We start from the raw sequence: 8,553 nt of genomic DNA, 5'->3' as shown, positions 1-8,553 counted from the left end.
TTTTTAGCATGCCGTTGGAAATGGTCTCTTTGAAATGAGAGTGAGTCCAGGGAACGCAGCTATTGTGTTGGTTACATGAAGAAGGTTAAATAGAGAAATAGTGAGGAAATTATTATCCCTTATTATATCAAAAACATTTATCAGTTCTTCCTAATCTTCATTGTATCTGCTTGGACATCAAAGACATTTTCGGCCAGGGGAAAATCATTGCACCTTTATAAGTATGTTACTATGATATGAGTGATAAACGTGTTTAATGAACTAAGGTAAATATTAATAAAAACATACTTGCCTAAAGATCACCATCTGGAAGTGCTATAGGACTACTGTCAACAATGTGACACAAGTTCTCTCTACACAACATCTAGCCCCCCACTTTCAAAGTGTGTCTAGAATCTGACCGTTTCTGAAACGTTCCCCAGCTACAACTTGGTAGAAACCACAGTCATATCCGCTTGATTGTCGCAATAACCTGGTAATCAGGCCCCTGTTGACAACTTTGCTCTGCCATTAAGAGCCAATTAATTCTCAACCAACTGTCAGACTGAGCCTTTCTAAGTGAATCTCAGGCGATGTCACCCCTCTACGCAAAAGCCCCCAGTGTGGTTTGAAATCTCATGCACACTGAACTGGGAAGTCTTCACAGTGGCTCCCAGGACTTGAAGGATCTGAGCCTATTGCCCACCTCTCCAGCAGCTTCTGCCCTCCCCACCTCTCCGCCTGCCTCCTCCTTCCCCAGGCCCTCTCGCTCCTGTCTTCTCCTCTCTCTCTCTAACTTGGTCACTCAGGCCACAGCATTTGCATCCTACTTTTTCTGCTTAGATGCTTTTCCTGGAACATGCATGGAATATGCACACGTATGACTCCTTCTTCACCTCACTACAGTCAGTTCACCTGAGCAGTGAGGCCTCCGCAAATGTCCTAATTCTGAATTCTCAACTCCTCACTCCAGATCCAAATCATGATGCTCTGTTTTCATTATTGCCCTCAATGCCGCCCAGCATATCTCTCTCTCTCTCTCTCTCTCTCTCTCTCTCTCAGACACTCAGAGGTATGTATGAGTGTGTGCGTCTATGTAAATACAGACACATTTATGTTAAATCTCTATGGTATTTCTATATATTACTGCTCTTCCTCTCTTTGGATTATTGCAACACTAGGAAATGGCTGAGTAGCCTGAAAAGACCAAATGCAAAAGGAGTTGGGAAGACTGTGTGTTCAGAGAGCCCCCCACCAGCCTGGTGGAACTAGATACAAACTTTTCAATGTACAAAGGAAAATTCTAGGATAAATCAAACAGTGTTGATCAGAAAGAGCCTGACATCCTGCTGTCCTTGAGAGCTAGATCTGAAATTAAAGGAGTTAGGACCCAGCTTCTTGGGGGATTTGCATCCTGAAGGCTGTCCTACCTTCCATCAGCCCTGGCAGGCAACAGGGAGGCAGAGAGTGCAGAACCATGTTGCTGTGCAAAGCAGGCCTTACCACCTGCCCTGCCAGGAACAAGAGGGAAAATCAGGGGGGACGGACAGGGAAAGCAGAGCTCTAGACCTGCAGAGTCTACGCTACACCCTGAAGACAGAAAGGCAAGGCCCTGAGCAAGTTGGACTGAACTTTCAGGGAAATTTTTCTGTGAGCAGATGAAATGGGGCTCCAAATATAATCTAAATAGTATGATAGAAAAACAAAAATAATAAAAAGATGCAATTAGTGCCCATGTAATGTTGGTGATGCAGATATAACTTCCTAAAATCCTACTTAAATTGAAATCATTTTGTTCATAGTAGAAATATACTTCAATTTTCTTGAACATGCAATAAAATTATAAAATTGTATTCAAAATAAATAAATACATTTCAAAAAATGAGATATGTGATAATGGAAACCACTAAAATAAATAATTAACATGGACAGAAAAAAATCACTAACAAAACCTTAAACAACATTGATTCGGGTCTTCAATTTAGAAAATGCAGTTCTAATTTTGCAGAGAAATACTGATGTACCTCCTTACATCAAGAAATTAGAAACTCAAACTTGTCCTCAGCAGCACAGCACACATCTCTCCCCATTACCCATGGCCCCCCAAATAAAGGAATTATTTGTAGTTGATGCAAAAGGAAAAATAAGGAAATTCTACTGACAGATTCCTGGGCCTCCACCTACTCCCTGGTAAGTCTGTGGGTTAATTCATTTATTCTTGATTTTAGTACAGTTCATAAATTTAGCTTTACTCCCAATAACTCCAAATTCATGGAGTAGAATTTCCAAACACTCATTCTCTCATCTCTTGGTCACCTCATGCTCCGTTTCCTTTTATTTTATCTCCCTCAGCTACACATCCCCAAGCTGTCCTGTGAGTGTTCTCCGCATCAGAAACAAGATGTTCCTGACAGCGCTGCTTTTTAAGACACCTTGAGTGTTCAAATTACTCAAGACGGCTCTCAATTCCCTGGCTCCACAGCGCTGCACGTACCCACCCAGCTTCCTCTGAGCTATTCTATGTGCAGTAGACAGTTTCAGAGCAAAGTCACAGAACAATGAAGCCTGAGGTGACTTACAGATATCCGTCTCCCAGATATGGACAAACACACCACCTGCTCCCCGTGATACTGTCTGAAGAGTCCTGGTCGCCTGGTTTTTACACCCCCTGCTGCGGGGATGTCCTCGCCCCCCTTCTCATTTACCGCAGTAACGCACACTCCCAAATACCACATGGGGCTATAAGTCCTAAAACGTTTCGTGTTGATCTGAAATTCAAATTAACAAGGAATTCTGTATTTTCATTTGCTAAATCAACACTAGCACTACTCCTTCCTTAAGAAGTTGATGTCCTTGTCTTTATTTTACCAAAAAGAAAATCCATGTGTATCGACCTTCCGTGCGTACGCGCCCTATTTAATCCTTACCACTCTCCCTGGGTCTCCATCCTTGCCATCCTTCTCCCTTCCTCTTCCTATAGAATAAAAAATAATAAAAAATATTTTGTAATCACAGGTGCTCCATGCATATGGAATATCCGGTAGTACCATTTCAGGGTGGCGCCTGTTATACACTGAAACCTCCTATCGTGCGGAGTCATTTCCCTCGGCCCAGGCATGATTTGTAGCTTCACCATAAAACCAGACCCCCCAAAATAAGAGACCGAACGTAGTTCGCACGCTTTCCGTGTTCAGATGCCTCTCATAGCAAAACCCCATGGTCTGACCCCTGCTTTCTCCACTCCCGCATCTCTTCTCTTTCCCATAATTTCTGCCTCCATGTTCTTTGTGCCTCTATCTTAGTCGGGTACCTGCCCGGGCGATTTCAATCCTCTCGCGATTTCACAGCCGGGGATGTGCGGACGATGCTGAGCTCCTCAGCTTCGGTTCCTCAGGTCCCCTGAGTTCCAGTTTATTTATGCAACAAATATTCGCACGAAAATGCTTCACTGATAATGCAAAATTAAAATGTTCACATCAAAACCTGTTATTTTCCCTAAGAGTTGTTTCTTGAGGAAAATCCCTTTGGGAAAGGAATCGTCCTCAGTTCTTCCTTCAGTCACCCCAGACCCAGTGGGTCCTTCGGTCACATGTCCCACACTGGGGACTGGATGGACAGGGATTCGGGATGGCTGGGAGGTTTCCTACGGGCTCTCCCCCACCGCACCTTTTCTGGCCCTTCCTGCTTGTTTCTTCTCTTTAAGTTTCCAGTTCAAATATTAGGTCCTTATTAAGTTTTCCTGGACCATTTTATATAAAAATCCCCACTCCTGTCCTTCTCTCCCGTGTCCTGCTTGTATTCTCCTCAGTGGCCTCTCCACTTGTTCTAATCGTTTATCTGCCCTCCCCCACCAGGCTACTGTTTTGCTGACTCTGAATTCCTAATGGCCTTTAGCACAAGTAGTACATAACAAGCATGGAATAAATATGTGTTGAGTAAATGGACAAATAAATCAGTAAATAAATTATTTGTGGAAAAAGTTTTAAAAATGCTGTATATAGTATTACTTTCCAATGAGAAAAATGTTGTGGTCTATAAAAATATAAAAATCATGTAAATATTCCTTATGTAACATTATGATATATAAAGAAACTTTCTGTAATATATTATGTAAATGCCACTAAATGATAGGCTACAATATTCATTGAGATGCTAAGAAAGTAACTCAATAAACTTAGGCCAAGATCTAATGAGGGAAAAAAATTGCATCTATTAAAGTGATAATTCTGATCTTTTAATTAAACTTGTTTGGAGTATATTTTATTCTACATGAAAGTAAATTGTCTAGGGGCCATTGTTTTACTTCTGAGAAGTGTTTGGAGTTGTTTTTGAAAAATTATGCATAAATTTATTTTCCTGTGATTACATCAGTTAATATCACCACCATTGTTATTTGCAGTCTATTAATCAATACTGAACAATTAAAAAGATTTAGTGGCCAATCTTATTAACTTATCTTTTGCATAATAATAAGAAAGCGTGCTTTCCATTATATATTAACACATTCTGAAGGAACTACACGATATTTTTAATTTTCATCTCAAGCCTTCATCAAATGCTAATAATAAAAGTAGAAAACTGTCTACATTTCATTTTACTCCTATGAGTAAAAGTGAAATAAATTCATAGTGTAATTTCCTGACTCAAGAAAGACAAGATGGACTTGTGCTTACAGCTCATCTGCCACTGACGCTCACCAGCACTGCCCACACAGAAACCGCACTCTGGTCTCAGGCAATGGGATCATTTGATTACATTAGGAATAAAGGATACTGTATTACTCCCTGTACCTCATTCAAATCAGCCTGCATGTTCTGCTTCCAGAACAAAGAGCACCTCTCTCCTGGTGTATCAGTATCAGTGTGTACTAGGAGACCGCCACTGAAATGCTTTGCTTTGAGAAACTTTCAACCGCATAACCCCTCACATTGTGACTCCTGATTAAAACTTCTGCAATGGTTGATGCCTCTTCTTAGCTGAGAAATAGTGGGTATTCTGCTAGTGGAGTCTGATTTCTTCCAAGAAAGACAAAAGGCATATTTTATACTTTCATGCTACTTATATTACTTCATGCTACTTTATTATATAGACTGTTACGGTACTAATTTTACTATTATATATTTTTTCCATGTAATTTGTATGAACCAAGCAAGGCACAGGGTATAAAGGATATAAATGCATTTGGGACAAAAGCCCTGACCTAGCGGGCCTTGCAATCTTATAGGAATGATGAGTTCTTACCCCAAGAACAAGCCGTGTGTAATAAATGCCAAGTGACCCAGGGAACTGTTGGAATCTATACTGCAAAATCTAGTCATAAATCCACTGAAAATTTCACTGAGATGCACCTCTAAGCAGCTGAATTTGTGAAAATAACTGTCCTATAACAGGAATCGGAGGCTTAATTCAATGTTTTTTGATAAATAACTCTGCTGTCATATAACCCAATTGTATTTTGCATTTAATATCTTCATGACAGAGAATACATCACCCTCCATATCTAATTTGTGAGTTCTTCATCATCTGTGGTGTTTGTTGCATAGCTAATCTTTCATGGCAATAAGGACATACTCTTTTTATAGTACAGTCTGATTATTTGGGGACAATAAAATAATAATTTGATGGTATTACTATTGCTTTCCTGCCACAGAAAATACATTCATTATTATTGCTACAGCTCTCTGTATACAATTAACCTTGCTTTATTAGAAATAATATGTAAGATCACTCCTTATTTTTGATTTTTCCCAAAATTTTTCAGAAGAAGAAACATTAGTGGTTTGTTCTTTTACACAAGATGGAATAGTTCTGTACTCCAGAAAACTTATCTTAAATAAAAGCAATTGCTTCAAAGTAGCAAATTTTTTAAACATGAATTTAGAAAAAGTCTCCTAACATAGGAAAGAAAATTTTTAAGTCCTGGGGAAAAAATAGAAACCTTTCAGTAAAAGCAGCCCTCATTGTAGAAGATGGAGTGACTTAGCCTATAATGGGGAAGGTTCCCAGGCCCACTGAGGACGAAGGCGTCCCACACACAGTATGAAAATTTGTCCATCATGCACAGCTCCAGAAGGATTTTTAAATGACAGTTTTTGCAATATTGCTGCACAGATAAATGAAGAGGGAAACTCAATTTTTAATAAAACTGCATGAAATATTTTATATACAAACAAAAATCCTTTCTAAGAACAGAATGGGTTTTATGAAAAAATACATGGCGAATGATAATTTGAGATGGATCTTACCTACAAAATCAACTTCCTATGGATTTATTTTGGGCAGGATGAGTAAGTCAAGAAGAAAATAAGGTAGGAGCATGTATTTGGCAGAGTTTGCTATTTGAATAACTGGAAAGCTGGTAACTTTATCTGTGGGAATGTACCCAACTCCATGTGGCCCATGGGTGGATTCTCAGTGTGTCCTCTTTTGCCCCTCATCCTCCATTCTATAGTTTTGGTGAACCTCCATATACACTACTGAATATTCCTAACTTCAGATAATCTATTCTTCTTTGTCTGTAAGTACGAATCCAATGTGCTGCAGGCTATTCCTGACTACTCCTAGTAAGCAGCCCTCATCAGCCCGAACTGCAGACGCTGGTGTGGATGTGGACAGGAGGGACTCTTCTACATTGCTGGTGAGATTAAAAACTAGTACAGTTATTTAGTCAAAGAACTAAAAGTAGACTTTCTATTTCATCCTGCAATCCCATTACTAGGTATCTACCAAGAAGAACAAAAATCATTTTACCCCAAAAACATTTGCACAAGAATGTTTATTGCAGCTCAATTGATAACTGCCCGGTCACAGAAGCAACTCAAATGTCCATCAACACATGAATGGATCAAGAAACTGTGGTATATGTATGCTATGAAATACAATTCAGTCATTAAAAAATGATAGAGGGCGGCACCTGTAGCTCAGTGAGTAGGATGCTGGCCCCATATACTGAGGGTAGTGGGTTCAAACCCAGCCCCGGCCAAAGTGCAACAAAAAAATAGCCAGGCATTGTGGTGGGCACCTGTAGTCCCAGCTACTTGGGAGGCTGAGGCAAGAGAATCACCTATGCCCAAGAGCTGGAGGTTGCTGCGAGCTTTGACACCACAGTACTCTACCAGGGGAAGAAAGTGAGACTCTGTCCCAAAAATTTAAAAAAAAAAAAAAAAATAGAAATTTTACATCTTTTACATTTACCTGGATGGAGTTAAATACATTATTTTTAGTAAAGTATCTCAAGAATGGAAAAATAGGATAGAACCTGTGGCTCAAAAGAGTAGAGTGCAGGCCCCATATACAGCCCTGGCCAAAAACTGCAAAAAAAAAAAAAGAATGGCAAAATAAATATCCAATATCCAATGTGACCAATACTAATATGAAACCAATATATGAACAATTACATGCTCATATGAACAAAGAAACACAAATATAGTCTAGTGAAGGGGGAGGGGAAGGAGGAGGAGAAAGGATATTGGCAGAGGAGGGAGGGCATGAGGCCGGCTCTGGCTCTCACCTAATATGTACGTTGTGAAGGGTATAAAAGGCCCGCTGAGTGAGGGGCTCCTTTACAACTGGAACTTTACCATGGAAGTGAGAAAATTATAATCTAAAATTTTGTATCCTCATATCAATTTGAAATAATAAATAAATACAACAAAAAGCAAAAAATTAATTTGTTCTTAATAAAACTGACAGAAATAAAAAGAAAAAGAAATGGCCACATAGATAGTACAGTAACTAATGATGTGGCTTTTTTAGAAAATAACCCTCGGCTCAGTGCCTGTGGCTCAAGTGGCTGGGGCGACGGCCACATAAACCCAAGGTGACGGATTCGAGTCCAGCCTGGGCCCTCCAGACAACAACAATGGCTGCAACCAAAAAATATAGCCCGGTGCTGTGGCGGGCACCTGTGGTGCTGAGGCAGGAGACTCGCTTCAGCCCAGGAGTTGGAGGTTGCTGTGAGCTGTGATGCCACAGTACTCTACCCAGGGGGACAGCTTGAGTCTCCTGTCTCAAAAAAAAAAAAAAAAAGAAAAGAAAAGAAAATAACCTTTGTGTTTTTAAACAGTGAGGTCAGTGCCTGCATCATCTGCTATATCCCACTTACAACTCTGTTGAGTGTTGACTGGCGCCATCCTGAGCAGCCGGCTTCAGTTTCATTCCCAACTGCCCACTCTAGACCAGCTGAGCCTCCAGAACAACTTGAACATGTGAGTAACAACTGAGCCTCTGGAACAACTAGAATATGTGTTTGTATGTGTGCGTATACAATAAAGATTGTGTTGATATAAAAAATATGCCTATAATAGCAATAAAATAGACAATACTTTATTGTAAATTCCATAAACCCAGTAGATTTTTGCAGTTATTTTTATTTGGTTTGTATCTTATCTGTATAGCCAATTAACAGTCATAAATCAACCACGACTTGACACTTTTTGTGCTATTTATAAAGTGATGGGAGATATTCAGTCTGCCTTAGTCAATTGTTCCATATAAATTCCTGAGTCTAGGTGGTCCACAGGAAAAACCAACAAACCCCACTTTGTATGATTTGGCACTTTCTGTTTTTTTCTT

This window comes from Otolemur garnettii, unplaced genomic scaffold, assembly GCF_000181295.1.
Source record: "Otolemur garnettii isolate 467f Iridium unplaced genomic scaffold, OtoGar3 scaffold00034, whole genome shotgun sequence".
NCBI lineage: Eukaryota > Metazoa > Chordata > Mammalia > Primates > Galagidae > Otolemur > Otolemur garnettii.
Note: the sequence above shows the minus strand (reverse complement) of the source record.